We start from the raw sequence: 6,068 nt of genomic DNA, 5'->3' as shown, positions 1-6,068 counted from the left end.
CAGTACACTTAATAGAAAGCAGGAAAAGAGAGACAAATCCAATTTTTTTCTCAGATGCTGCCTCAAGAGTTCTCAAAAAAAGATTCTCCTCATATCTGCTTGTATGGGGCTTGCTTTCCACAGTGCCAGCGTATCAGTGTTCCTGGCTTGCTTTCAAATCTCAGTCTTCTGGGCAAACATCAGCACAAAGCACGCAGCACCTTCCATTTGTATTTTTGCTGGAAGCGGGCTGAGGGGGCGGGCGCGGCCCCCGCGCGCCCAACGGCCGCTCCAACGGCCGCCCGCGCCGGCGCCCCCCGCCCCTCGCCATGAGCCGCCCGCCGCCGCCGCTGGAAGGCGCAGTGCCCCTGGCCCGCCCGATGGCGGGATGGGGCGCGGCCGGAGGGCGGCGCAGAGGCGCGGGGCGGCCGTCGGCCTCGCCCGGGCGCGCCCGGGCGGCTCCGCGGTGCCGGCGGGCCAGGCGGCCGCCAGGTGGCAGCAGGCGCGGGCGGCGCTCGGCTGCCGGCGCGGACGGTGCGCCGCGGTTGCCGTTGGCGCGGGAGGCGGCCGGAGCGAGGCGAGAGGCGGCGGCGGGAGAGGCTGTCCCCTCAGCCCGGGAGCCTGCTTCGGGCGCTGCGGAGCGGCCTTCCCGGCGGAGCGGCGCCGCCTCCCGTGCGCGGCGCGGGCGTCAGCCCTCGGCAGCCCGCGGCGCGGAGAGCTTCGCCGTGAGGCGACGGGGCGGGACGGGAGGCGCGGAGCGGAGCGGAGAGGAGCGGCACGGTAAGGTAAGGCCAGGCGCGGCGCGGCGCGGTGGGGCAGGCAGCCCGGGCAGCCCCGCACCAGGTGGCGGTGGGCGCTGCAGGTCGCCTGCGGGGCGGGGGCGCGGGCGCGGGCGGGCGGGCTCGGCGCCGTGGCGGGGAGCGGGCCGAGGGCGGGCGGGCGGCGTGCCCGCGCCGCGGGGGGAGCGGCAGTGCCGCGGGGCGCCCCGAGGGGGCCGGGGCTGCCCGGGGGGCTGAGCACGGCCCCCCCGCCCCCTTCCCCGGGACCGGCCTGTGGGGACTGCGAGACCGCGGGAAGGCGATTGCCTTCAGACCTGCAGCCGGGGAGCTTTCACCCTCTCTCGGCCGTGAGAGGGCTTTCTGGTGTGCCCCGTGGGACCCCTGTTCCTGGCGCTTCCACTCGGTTTGGGTGGTGTGAGCAGCCGTTTGGAGGGCGCTTCCCTGCGCGGGCGGTACCCGCGAGGAGCGGCCCCGTCTTGCCCCGTGTGCCGTGGGCAGCGGCGGCGGCAGGTTGTCCGAGCCGCGGCCGGCAGCTCCGGCCTGCGCGAGGCGCTAAAAGAAGAAACAACTGTCCTTAGGGAGGCAATGTGTCACCTGTGCTCTCGTGTTGGTGTCTTTTGGTATATCTAAGCACAGTGCGCAAAGCATGCGGTGCGCTCGGCTTTTTGTAGTTCCCTTCGTGCTCTCCTGCTTCTGGCTTTGTTACCTGCACTTAAAGTCAAGCGATACTTGGGCTATTCCTGTTGTGTAGGCTACAGGATGTTGGAATGCGGCGCAAGTAAAGGGGCATCTGCAAATGCCTTTTCTTCTTTAGAATTCTTCAACTGTCAGTGTGTCCCCTCATCTGTGTTTAATAGCTCTCGATGGACTTTTCCATGAATTTGTTCAAATGTTTTTCTTTAGCTAGAAACATAAATGGCTCAAAAAAACCAGCAGCAGCGAGTTCCACATATCCCTACCTCAGCTATCCCTTTTTTTAAGCTAAAGGACTCTTAGATTTCCACTCACTTCTAGTATTTTTTTTTTCATATCTTTTACCAATCTTGTTACCTTTCTGTGTATTTTTTTAAATTCTTTTATATCTTTTGATTTAGAGAGGAGCAAAACTAAGAGTTATATTTAAGACTTCAGCACAGCATGGGTTTCGTAGTGGCATAATGATTTCTGTTAGCAGAGATGACAGATCTAAGTAGTTGCATTGATAAGGGTGAATAACCAACAAAAGTAATAGAAATATTTGTGATTCATTGTGCAATCATCTGTTGATGAATCATTGTGATATACTTTTTTTAAATCAAAAAATAGTATTTAAGTAACTAGCTGTGAGTAGTGCAATACATGAGTGTAATTCCATGGATGAAATAGTCTCTTAATAAGCTCTTAATATTCTGTTACTCTGCTCTGTGTGTTTTCTCATCTTCCTTTTCTGTTCTACGGCAAGAGCAGAAACTGAAAAAGGCCAAAATTTATCTGTGTCTTGTGCTGTTTGTGGAACTGCCAATGCGCTCTAACAACCTGATCTATCAAGCTGCAGCTTGCCAACTCTGACTTCTTTCTGGCATGAGATTAGTAGTAATCTACTGGTTGATGTGATTTCCACTCATTCAGTATCATCAGGGATTTAAAATGAAACGTGAGACTGCTGAAATCCGTTAGACATCTGTAATTCTTGATGCTTTCTTTTCCATCACCTCTCTCCCAAGGAATCTAGTGGGACAGTGGAATTAAGTAGACTAGGAGGAGAGATTGCCTTTCAAGGAGAAAAGTGCTGTAAAATGAGAATATTTAGGAGTGCTAGAAATGGCAGATGAGCTGTTTTGACTTGGGGTATCATATAGGGGTCTTCAGAGTTACTGTAGGTAGAAAACACAGATTGCCATGCTTGTGTCCTGAACATAGCTTGTCAGGTTCTATTTAGGAGCAGGGCTAATCCCTGGTTTTATTTATGATGACTCTAATCTGGCACAGCTCCATTGGAATCAAAGGATCTACTTCTGATTTATGACTCTCTCAGAAGCATTTGGAGTAGGAGGTGTTGCACAGTGCAAGATTTCTGTCCATTCACACTTCATACAACAGGTTCATTCAGAGCTGCAGCAGATTTAATTGCAGAAAATTAATTAAGTTGATGGTATGCAGGGATGAGTTTTATGATTGGAGTATAAAACACTCGCTCTTGCTGTAGAGCAAAATGAATAACTGTGTTAGTTAAACATGCATTAAATTAAGCCCAAAAGTTAAATAAAAATAAACTGAATCCTCTTGAAGACTTAGACTGGCCTGAGTATGTGATTCTGTGCAGACAATGACAGCAGAAAAAGTGGGTTTCAGCATAGTAGTTCTCAGTTCCTTGTGATGTTACATCAGTCGTGTGATATACAGGTGTCAGTTGTATGATATTCAGGCCATTGGTAGACAGAGGCAGTTCTACTGAAAATGGAGGTGAAAAAATGCCAATCAGACACTTAGTAGTGATTCTTTGGTTTTTTTATTATTATTTTAAAATTCCGTTACAGTTTATGATCTAAGTTGAGTGTGCTCAATGTAGAGACTCCTATGGGCTTTGAGTTGTTCTGTTAGAGAACGTTAAGGTTTGATGATTAAGCAGTTAAATTCAGGAAACTCCAAAGTCAACCATGCATAAGCAATTTTAACTGTGTCCCCCTTAGTGTTGTATTATTGTAATAGGCTTCAATTTTAGAAGGTTTTCTCCTGGGGACTTGTGAATGTCATGTCACACATGTGATTTGCCTAGCTTCTCCCTGCAGGATTATGTCATTCCCAGAGATGGGTCAGTGTTTGTAATCTTGGTTGCTATTAAACAATTGGCACTTGTCAACATCATTTGCAGACATCCATTATATATTTTTTAAATGGCAGTACAACCGATAAATGTGGAAATTTTTACAGCAGGAGCTGTCCTTGCACTACAAATATTCCCATGTTGATATGATGTGAATATGATTCCTGTGAGAGAAGAGCAGCCTTATCTGCTGGTTAGGCGACATATGCGAGTGTTGCTGGAATGTGGACTTCTGTTTTTAACACTGCCATTGACTTGCTGTGTGGTGCTAATCAAATCTTATTGGCGTCTTTCTCCATTTCCTTTATCTCTGAACAAGGTATGATAATCACAGGATATTGGCCAATTGTTAAATTTCCTGAAGATAATTTGCATGCCAAGTGCTTTATGTGTTTTAAAAAAACCATCTGGAGTAATAATATCTATTGTACATGAAGAAAAACAAATCATGTAGCATGTGTCTCATAGGTTTATTACTGTCTCTCTTCAAACTGCAGCTTAAGGACATGCTTGTTGGCTATTTTACATCAGTCCTGTGCTGCACTGCTACTTCTTGGCATCCCACTTCAGTATTTATTTTGGTCCTGGTTTTGGAATTTCCCTTCACAGGAAGATTCCATACTCCTTATATGGAAAAACTGGTTTAAAAAAATAACTTTTTTCCATCAGTTCTGTAGATTCTTTTCTCAGTAAGGGCAAGAGCCACTATCTGTTTTCTTTAAAGCTCCGATCCAAGAGCCGCTAAAGTCAATGGAAAGGTTATCAGTAACTGCAGTGGCTTTTGGATCAAGGCATTCCCATGTGATGTGCTCTTGTCATTGAAAAGAATGACCACTGGTTTGAGCCATGAAATCTTAGCGGCACTTTAAAGCACCATTTCAGTATTTCTTTAAAGCCTATCTGTGGATGTGCTTGCATTCATAAATAAGGAACTAATTACATATATCTGCTGGTCCTGCAAACAAACAGTGTGCTTTATTTCTCCAGCAGAACTAATGCTATATCTGAACACAGCAAAGTTCATTCTCTGGTTACCAATATAGCTGGTAGAATGACTTGGCAAAATGCTTGAATGCAACTGTCTTCTCAAGCATTGGCTTGTATTCCCAGTTTGCATTAATCAGTTGGTGTTAAACATGAAAATTGAAGTGTTGATATGACTGCAGTCTTGGAGTTTAGCTGTGCCTGACACATGGAGCCCTCCTTTCCTCAAACATTTTTTCTATATTGTCACTTCAGCACAACTCTCCATGGAACAGAAGACTGTTTCAGCAGAAGGAGGGAATGCCTGCAATATAATAATTGTGAATTTTTGAGGAATGCTGTTATAATGTGTTCATTTGTTTTTTTTATTTATAAAAGGAGCAGGGAGAAAAGCTTTATTAGCAAAGATACGCCTAACAAATCGTCACTGATTTGTGGGAAGGAATGGCTAAGTTTCAGAGATCTAAAAATAAATCTTACTGGTGAGGTGGTGGCATTTAGCAGAGTCTCAGAAGCTTCTTCTGTTGTCCCATTAGCAGTTTGTTGTTGTGCGGTACTGCCTCACATGGAGGGTTTAGGAATCATGAGGTAGATCTGCCCCAGAATCACAAGGTTACAAATAGTGAAATTCTAAATGAATACATCCAACTTGGTGGTTTTGGAGCCCTTAGAGTTTGCGTTTGCAGTCTTCCTCTGGCAGTATAAGAGCTAGTAACTTGCTCTTTTAATGGGAATTGTGCTTGTCATATAGTCTATAGTTGCTGGAATTGGGGCCTTCAGGAGACCCTCTGGATACCAAAAAAATCATGGTTGGATTGTAGGATTTGGTAATGATAGATAAAAATCAACCCTGTGCACAGCATCAGCAAAAGGCTTATTTACTACTTAAACATTTATTTCATTTTCAAAGAAATTACTGGTAAGAGATATTCAGAGGCTGAGGCATTTGAGAGACAATATCTTTAATGCTCTTTAGAAACACAGATTTCACCCATTGGTAAGGACAAATTTCTGATCTCTGTGATCTGTTTTCCCCTTCTCCTAAAGCTGCTATAAACACAAAAGTTATACAGAGCTGTATGTGATTGAATGTACAGAGAAATATGCTACTTTAGAAGGCTAGTTTTTTACTGCATTCTTGTTACTTTCATTTTGCTAGTTTAATTAGGCTTTTTTCTAAAGTCACACTTCTTAAAAATATTAAAATAAGTAAGAGAAGGATACTCCCTTTTTGTTAAATTCAAGAGATATCTGTGGTGATGATGGAAGTTTCAACTTCTGTGTTTACTTAGTCTGTGTCTGGGGATTGTGTTAACCTCTGCTGTATAGGAATGAAGTTCAGTGGAGAAACCTGGTCATGAGCAGCATCTTCCCAAAGTTGTCTCCTCTCTGTCAATGTAGAAGCAGAGCTGCTAGGTTGTGGGGTGACACAACTGGCCTTGCTTGCCCAGAAAGTGGGCCGGGGTCTGTCCCTTGTGACTGCATGGCCTAGTGTGATAAAGAAACAAGAGAAGAAGGCTGCC

At 46.4% G+C, this 6,068-nt stretch overlaps 1 protein-coding gene across 1 annotated transcript in view; it reads left to right on the top strand.

Moving 5' to 3' along the window:
• The first annotated feature begins 548 nt into the window (after positions 1-548).
• The window catches only part of THSD4 (thrombospondin type 1 domain containing 4), a 414,956-nt gene continuing 409,436 nt past the window's right edge, over positions 549-6,068 (top strand). The window contains exon 1 of the mRNA XM_067305466.1: positions 549-764. The gene's annotated coding sequence lies outside the window, so the exon portion shown is untranslated. The remainder of the gene's footprint in view (positions 765-6,068) is intronic.

This window comes from Apteryx mantelli, chromosome 15 (assembly GCF_036417845.1).
Source record: "Apteryx mantelli isolate bAptMan1 chromosome 15, bAptMan1.hap1, whole genome shotgun sequence".
NCBI lineage: Eukaryota > Metazoa > Chordata > Aves > Apterygiformes > Apterygidae > Apteryx > Apteryx mantelli.
Note: the sequence above shows the minus strand (reverse complement) of the source record. Positions and strands in the feature narration are given on the sequence as shown.